The following is a 6675-nucleotide window of genomic DNA, read 5'->3' on the forward strand; positions in this document are numbered from 1 at the left end:
TTGACCATTTTATCAAAATGGGCCCAAACTTGCTTGCGCTTGTTTGCAAGCTCGCCATTTGAATCATTGTCAGTAGTAGCTTTGCATAACTCCTTCCAAAGCTCCCAAAGGTTACCTGCCTGCTGGTTGGAGCTGCTTTGAGCATCATATCGACTTGGATTTCCTTGGGAAACTTTCTTCAAAAAGTGTCTAGCTTTTTGTCCACTCATTGACACTTGTTGAGAAATTTCATGGGCCTCCCCTGTGTTCTTTGCAGCAACTATAGACACATTTCCACCATGACAGCCAATGGAATTCAAGAGTACCTCCACTCTTTCGATTGCTTCCTGGGACTTTTCCAACGGTTTCATTGTGAAAGCATAGTCAATGTGGAGCTTCAATAGCCTATCAAAAATACGCATGAATGCGTGTAATGTACAAAAATGTACATTCGATAGAGGAAATCGAAACATTGGATTCCAAGTGTGGTCCTTTTGATCACGGTCTGGGGCATTGAGCATGGGACATCTCAGAATAGACGCTTCCCATTCTCTACCTTCATCTCCGACATCATGACAATCTAACCCTTGTTCTCCATGCCCTTGCCATGGAAGCATGTAACTGGCCTTTGCAGTGCTCTTATGTGATTTTTGTCCATTAGGTTTGTACCCTCGAGTGAAAAATGGACAAGGCATGAGAGAAGAAGCCCCTTGTTTGCAGCCAAGCAAACACTTTATGGTCTTCAAATCCCCACCTAAGTGCCACTCCACATCATAACTACCAAAGCCCTCAATCTCCAACTTCTGACCTGCAATTTGGGAGTGTATTACTTCTATGATCCATGGAGTTCTCTCAAAAATCCACGAAAGTACTCCATTGGTCTCTTTGGGCACCTCAATAGCACCCAACCACCAAATGTCTTTCTCTGATTGCACGCTAAAAGATAGGGTGGGATATGGCTCGACTGAATCCCTTCGCTTGGTTTGCAGAAGGGCCTCGTTCATTAGAGTGACACTTAGCCTCTCTAACCTTCGGCCTTTCACTATTTGACACTCATCGAGTTTCAGCACAAAAGCGACTTTTGTGCCAAGCACTACAAAATAAATAGTGCTAAGACCTTAAACTTCAGCTTCTATGAAAAGAATAATACCAAAGAAAAAAGTAAAGTGTGTCACCTTCTTCAGGTAACTCGTAAAATCTAAGCATGGCTTCTTGAAGCCTTCTAAGATTCACGAAAATATTGTTCCACATTGTGTAAGGAAAGCCCTTATTCGAAGGTCTTATGGATTGTTTCTTACCTTTTCCCCTTGTCTTTGTTGCGCACGAAGCATAAAGGGAAGTTGGCATTGTGTCCTCAATGTGTAGGTATGTCCCAATGCGGGAGAACACATCTTCGTTTGTGGCCTTCTTTGCGAGCTTGACCTTGTGAGGAACGGGAAATAGGTTTTCCACAATGCCATGTTCTTTGAGGGCATCCTTTAGGAGTTGAAAAATAGCCTGATAGGCTTTGGTGCTGATTCTAGCCTCATCACAAGCTTGTTGAACGTCATCATCATTAACCACATTTCTTAATTTACGCATAAGGTCCTTGGTGATTGCATCCTTAATGTGCTTACCTCCAGGTGATTGTAAGATAGAAATAACGTCCTCGGTATTGAGACAACTAGTGAGAAGGTTGACTCGATTATCTTGGCTTGTTCCACCGCATGCCTCCTGGATGAAGTTTCTAGCAACAAATTTAAAACATAAATGTTAGAAAATAGTGTGAAGTAAGAATGCAGCATGCAAGTAAAGACCAAATCACCTTGTGGCTGTAACTCGTCGTTTGCGTGCTCCTCCGGAATGTGCAAGAGTTTCAATGGATGAATACGGGCGTTTGCGTTCCCTTGCACCAAGGGGTGTTTCTTTCAAGTATGTGATGGTGTTGGTAAGCTTTTGGATGTGGGACTCCTTTTCTTGCATTTGTTGTTCAAGACTTTTAACTACCCTCTCCGAAGAGGCAACACTCTCTTGTAATGCCGTTGTCTTGAGGTGAAGAGCTTGACATTCGTGCATCCACATATGCAAAGAAGCACCTGCACCCATACACAGGCGCTTGCAATAGCCTAACAAGCCTGCTTCTCCCCTCCCAAGAAATTGAAGAAATGTGGAAAGGCTATTAACTGGTGGATGGAAGCGGCTTATAGGATCGTAAGGGTACAAATGGCCATCCACCCAAATGTCAACATTGGTCTCACAAGCGGTGCGACGTTCCTGTGATGACCTTTGATCACCTTCACTAGTGGTCTTCGGTGCAAATGCGTGGGTAAGCGAATATGTATGCTTTTGGTGTGCGGAGTACGTGGTGGTGGAAGCAAACCATTTGTGATGTCCGTGAGCACCATGGAAGCTGTTGCGTGAGGAAGCAAATGATGAAAAGATAGAGGGGGAAGGGTAGAGAGGCCGAGCAGGATGGGAGGAGAGAAGGAGGGAGGGAGGGGAGGGAGAGATTGGGGAGGAGGAGGAAGGTAGGGGCAGAGAGGGAGAGGAGAGGGAGAGGGAGAGAGGAGGGAGGAGGGAGGAGGGAGGAGGATGAGAGAACAAAATGTTTATTACTTTTTGGGGGAAAAGATTTCTGAAAAAATAGACTTTCTAAGCTTGTGGATTAAAAAATGGGTCAAAAAATGATTTCTAGATATGTATATATGTTGGGAGGGAGTTTTAAGTAAAAAACAAATAAAAATGAAAATTTTTAAAAAAAGTCAAATTTTGACTCTTTTTGACCCACGGAATTGCTAAAGTGGACACACCCCTATGCTTCCTTCACTTTAAAAAAAGCTAGAGAGAGAAAGCAACCCTTTAGGTCCACATCCTACATTTGTCTAAAAAAAAGGCTAGAAAAGCCTACTCAAAACTACCTTCTTCAATGCCCTTGCCCCCTAAACCCCACACAACATTAGCCTTAATCCCTAAAAATTAGGATTCCTTACAAGGCCCATGCAAGGTTCATATTTCTCCTAATGATACACACTCAACCATAGTTGATTGTCCTGTACTCAGCCTCACAACTCAAAGTGGCCACAGTAGGTTGCTTCTTGCTCAACCGTGATATACATGAACTACCAAGCATGAAACAAAAACCACTTGTGGACACTCGCGTGTCAAAACAACCAGCTCAATCTGAGTCCAAAAAAGAATATATGTCTGGCGGCAATGATCCCCCCTTGGGATAAAACAAGCCAAGATGTAAAGTGCCACTAAGGTAGCGATGTTGGGGTTCAACAACACAAGAATCTCTCTCTCACACATGCTCTCAAACAAAGAATAGATACTCCCTCCATGATCAGACTCAACAAAAGATACAATCAGATAACTTCAGAGTCAACAAACAGAACATAGAGAAAAGATCAGACAGAGCAAAGAACACCATGACTAAAGCTTCTCTCACCTTCCCCTACTCAGAACTTGTCCAATACAAGTACCAGATGATGGTTATAACTATCCAACCCAAAAATGTTCTTGACATAAAATATCAGACTCAACAAAATCCGACCTAGCCAAAATTTGACTTGGCATAAATCCGACCTAGCAGAAATCCGACCCAGCAAATATTCAGACCCAACATTTGCTTCAGCAGTATTTGGATCAGCATAATCTGACTTCGAAGAAATCTGACTCAACAAAATTCAGACTCAACGGAAATCCGACTCAGCACTGACATCCGACTTCAAACAAATATCAGACTCAATAGCAGTAATCCAGAATCAAACTCAGCAAGATCTGATTGAGCAACATCTGACTCACCAATAATTTGACTGACCAAATATCACACTCACCAATATTCAGAGTTAACAACTAATCAGACTTAGTAATATCCCAGTCAACACATGGCACGTCCCGGTGGTGCATTCCGTAGAAATCCGACCCGGATCCACACATCCCTTGATCAAAGTCAAATGACTTATCCTATTTTACCAAAACTCCCTAGTTACTACATAGCATAAAGTATAGTGCTGGAACCCAATCCAAGATATACAAATACACCATATAGCACTATGACAAACTCAATGCTAGGATCTTCATGTGAAGCAAAGTGTAGTGCTTGGTACTTAAACCAAGGTACACAAAATACATCATAGATAGAAACTAAACACTCTCTATCATTTTTTGCCTTGCAATTGAAAGATCTTCCTCAAACATCAACACACCATTTACATCTGCATCTTCTTCATCTAATGCATGCTTCTTCAACTCCAACAAAGTTTGAAGCCATTGATTCAAAAAATTCATTTTGAACCTGCAAATCTGTATTCTTCTCTCCAATTGCTCTAGTTCAAGCTAAAAAAAATTGTGTCCACTCCTTAAACATGCCAAGTGACATTTTAACTTTTTTCACTTCACTCTGATGCTGTGTCAGAATTTCTTGCAGCTCCTGTTTATGCTTCTCTTCCATAGATTCCATCTTTGATTTCAAACTATCAATTAACTGATTTTGTTTTTGCAGCAAAACTTTAGATACACCAAAATTTGCTACCTGTTGCATCTGAGTCTAGTTGAATTTGTTGCATACTGATGTACTCATGCACATCTGCAAACATTTTGACAGCCATTCTATTGTCCTTTGCAACAACATGTCCTTCTTCTAATGTCGCTTCAAAATTTGAATGTTTTCCCACCTTACATGTGCAATCCCATATCACTGTAGTCCACTTTTTGACAACATGCCAAGGTACAGAATCTCTCAAATACAAATACATCCAAATCAAATCATACAAAGTAAACTTATGGAACCAAAATTCAATGAGAACTCCTCTACTCCAAAGATGAAGTGTAGGCAAAAATAATTCGGCTTTGATGGAAAAAGACCATATAATCTCCATCGGATCATCCTCCTTGTTGAAAAAACTCCTCATAAACTCCATCAGATCATCCTCCTTGCTGAAAACTTGCAAAGCCATCAGAATCAACATTAACATGGACACTTTAATTGTAAAAACCATTCCTCCAATATCATATCTGGAAAACAACTCCTGAAATTTCACATTTTGATTATCCACCATCAATTCTCCCATATCCGCAACCTGTTTTTTCACATCCACCACCTGTTTATGCACATCAATTGACATTCCCTCATGAAAATACTACTCTACAGATATTTGACAAATCCGTTGCACTGCAGATTATCCACACTTCCAATGAAATTTATCCAATCCTATATTTTCAAAATCTAATTATCCTCCTTAGTAAAGCACAGTCCCCTGAATCCATTTGTCAATTCCGCTTGCAATTTTTGAACATGCAAATTTGCCTAAAATTTTTGATTATCCATTAAAATCAGGTATATAAGCTTCTTATAATCCGCACAGATCCTTTGAACCTCTTGAGTTGAAATCGGATCCACAAACAATAAATTTTGATCATTATGCACCCTGTAGCACATTCCTCTTCCAAAAATTAGCAACTCCAAAATTTGGAACACATGAAAATCTGAATTCTGATATTTTAACATCCAAACCTGACGATCCACTTTGCAAGAATCCACTTCTACTACATCATCAGCTTTAAAACAAACATCCTCCAATAAAAGTATGTTTGGATTGAGAACAACTTGTCCCACATCAAGTTTAGAATGCACATCCATTGATATTTCATCATTCTGCATTTCAACCATCATTGCATGCTCCACAAAACCTGTTGAACCTGTTTTATACTCCTCAAAGACTTGATCTTGACATTCCTCATGCTCAATCTAATATGTGAGACCTTTTCCTTATTCATCCCTATTTAGATTGGAACAACAATCAATCCTATTCTTCCAATTCTTTGCAACTGAAACATATCCTTGCTTGACATCAACCTATGACATCAAAATATGTCCTTCAAAACATTCAAAACCAAAATCTTGATTCGCTTGATCATCCGCAACATCTGGCATAGTGGTCTGATTTTTTGTCTGAATTGCCGATCAACAGAATCAGCATCTGTAGATTCCTTCAATGTTCCTTCAACACCTTTTTGTAGCATTTTCACCTGTAGGGATTTTTTGGTGGAGACTCCTCTTGAATTGATATGTTTTCCAAAAATTCATCCTCTGCAAAGCTGATTTCAGGAAATCTGATTTTAGAAAATCTGATTTCCAGCAATTCCTCCTCTGCATTCATCTCACTATCCACCTCTTCAAGTGGGCTTTGAATAACATGAACAACATCATGGTTACGTATGACATGCATCTCCCCACAAATAGGGTAACAACATTTTACATATGCAAACAACATAATTTTAAGCAATGGATCTTCCTCTTCCACTCCATGGGTATACTCTAGTAGTAGGTTAGGGGTATCTAGGGGCTCTTCTAGGCTCTTTTGGCCAACCTCCTTTTGCACCTCCTCCTCCATCTTTGGTATCCCTACGTGGTGGATTACAGGCTCCATGCTCCATCCATCATCATCATCATCATCACTCAAGTCCCCTTCAAATTCATTCTCATATGCATCCCTCAGCTTCTCACATGCTTTTTGCAACTTGAAAACCTTCTTTCTAATAGAACATGATTTTTGCCTATCCCCTTTATGACCATCTAGCCATTCATATGCATTCTCCAAGTCATCTTAAAAATCATCTAACTTCTCTAAGGCTCTTTCCATTTTGTTATAGGAAGTTGCCTTTTGCAATTTGCGGCTAAAGTTATGAAGTTCTATGCACAAATTCACCATGTAC

General features: G+C 40.3%; 1 pseudogene; it reads right to left on the reverse strand.

Moving 5' to 3' along the window:
• Window positions 1-5047: 5047 nt before the first annotated feature.
• LOC147429537 (uncharacterized) lies at window positions 5048-6353 on the reverse strand (annotated as a pseudogene).
• Between the last annotated feature and the right edge of the window lie 322 nt (window positions 6354-6675).

Source organism: Adiantum capillus-veneris, chromosome 22 (genome assembly GCF_014529385.1).
Source record: "Adiantum capillus-veneris isolate H3 chromosome 22, ASM1452938v2, whole genome shotgun sequence".
NCBI classification, from domain to species: domain Eukaryota; kingdom Viridiplantae; phylum Streptophyta; class Polypodiopsida; order Polypodiales; family Pteridaceae; genus Adiantum; species Adiantum capillus-veneris.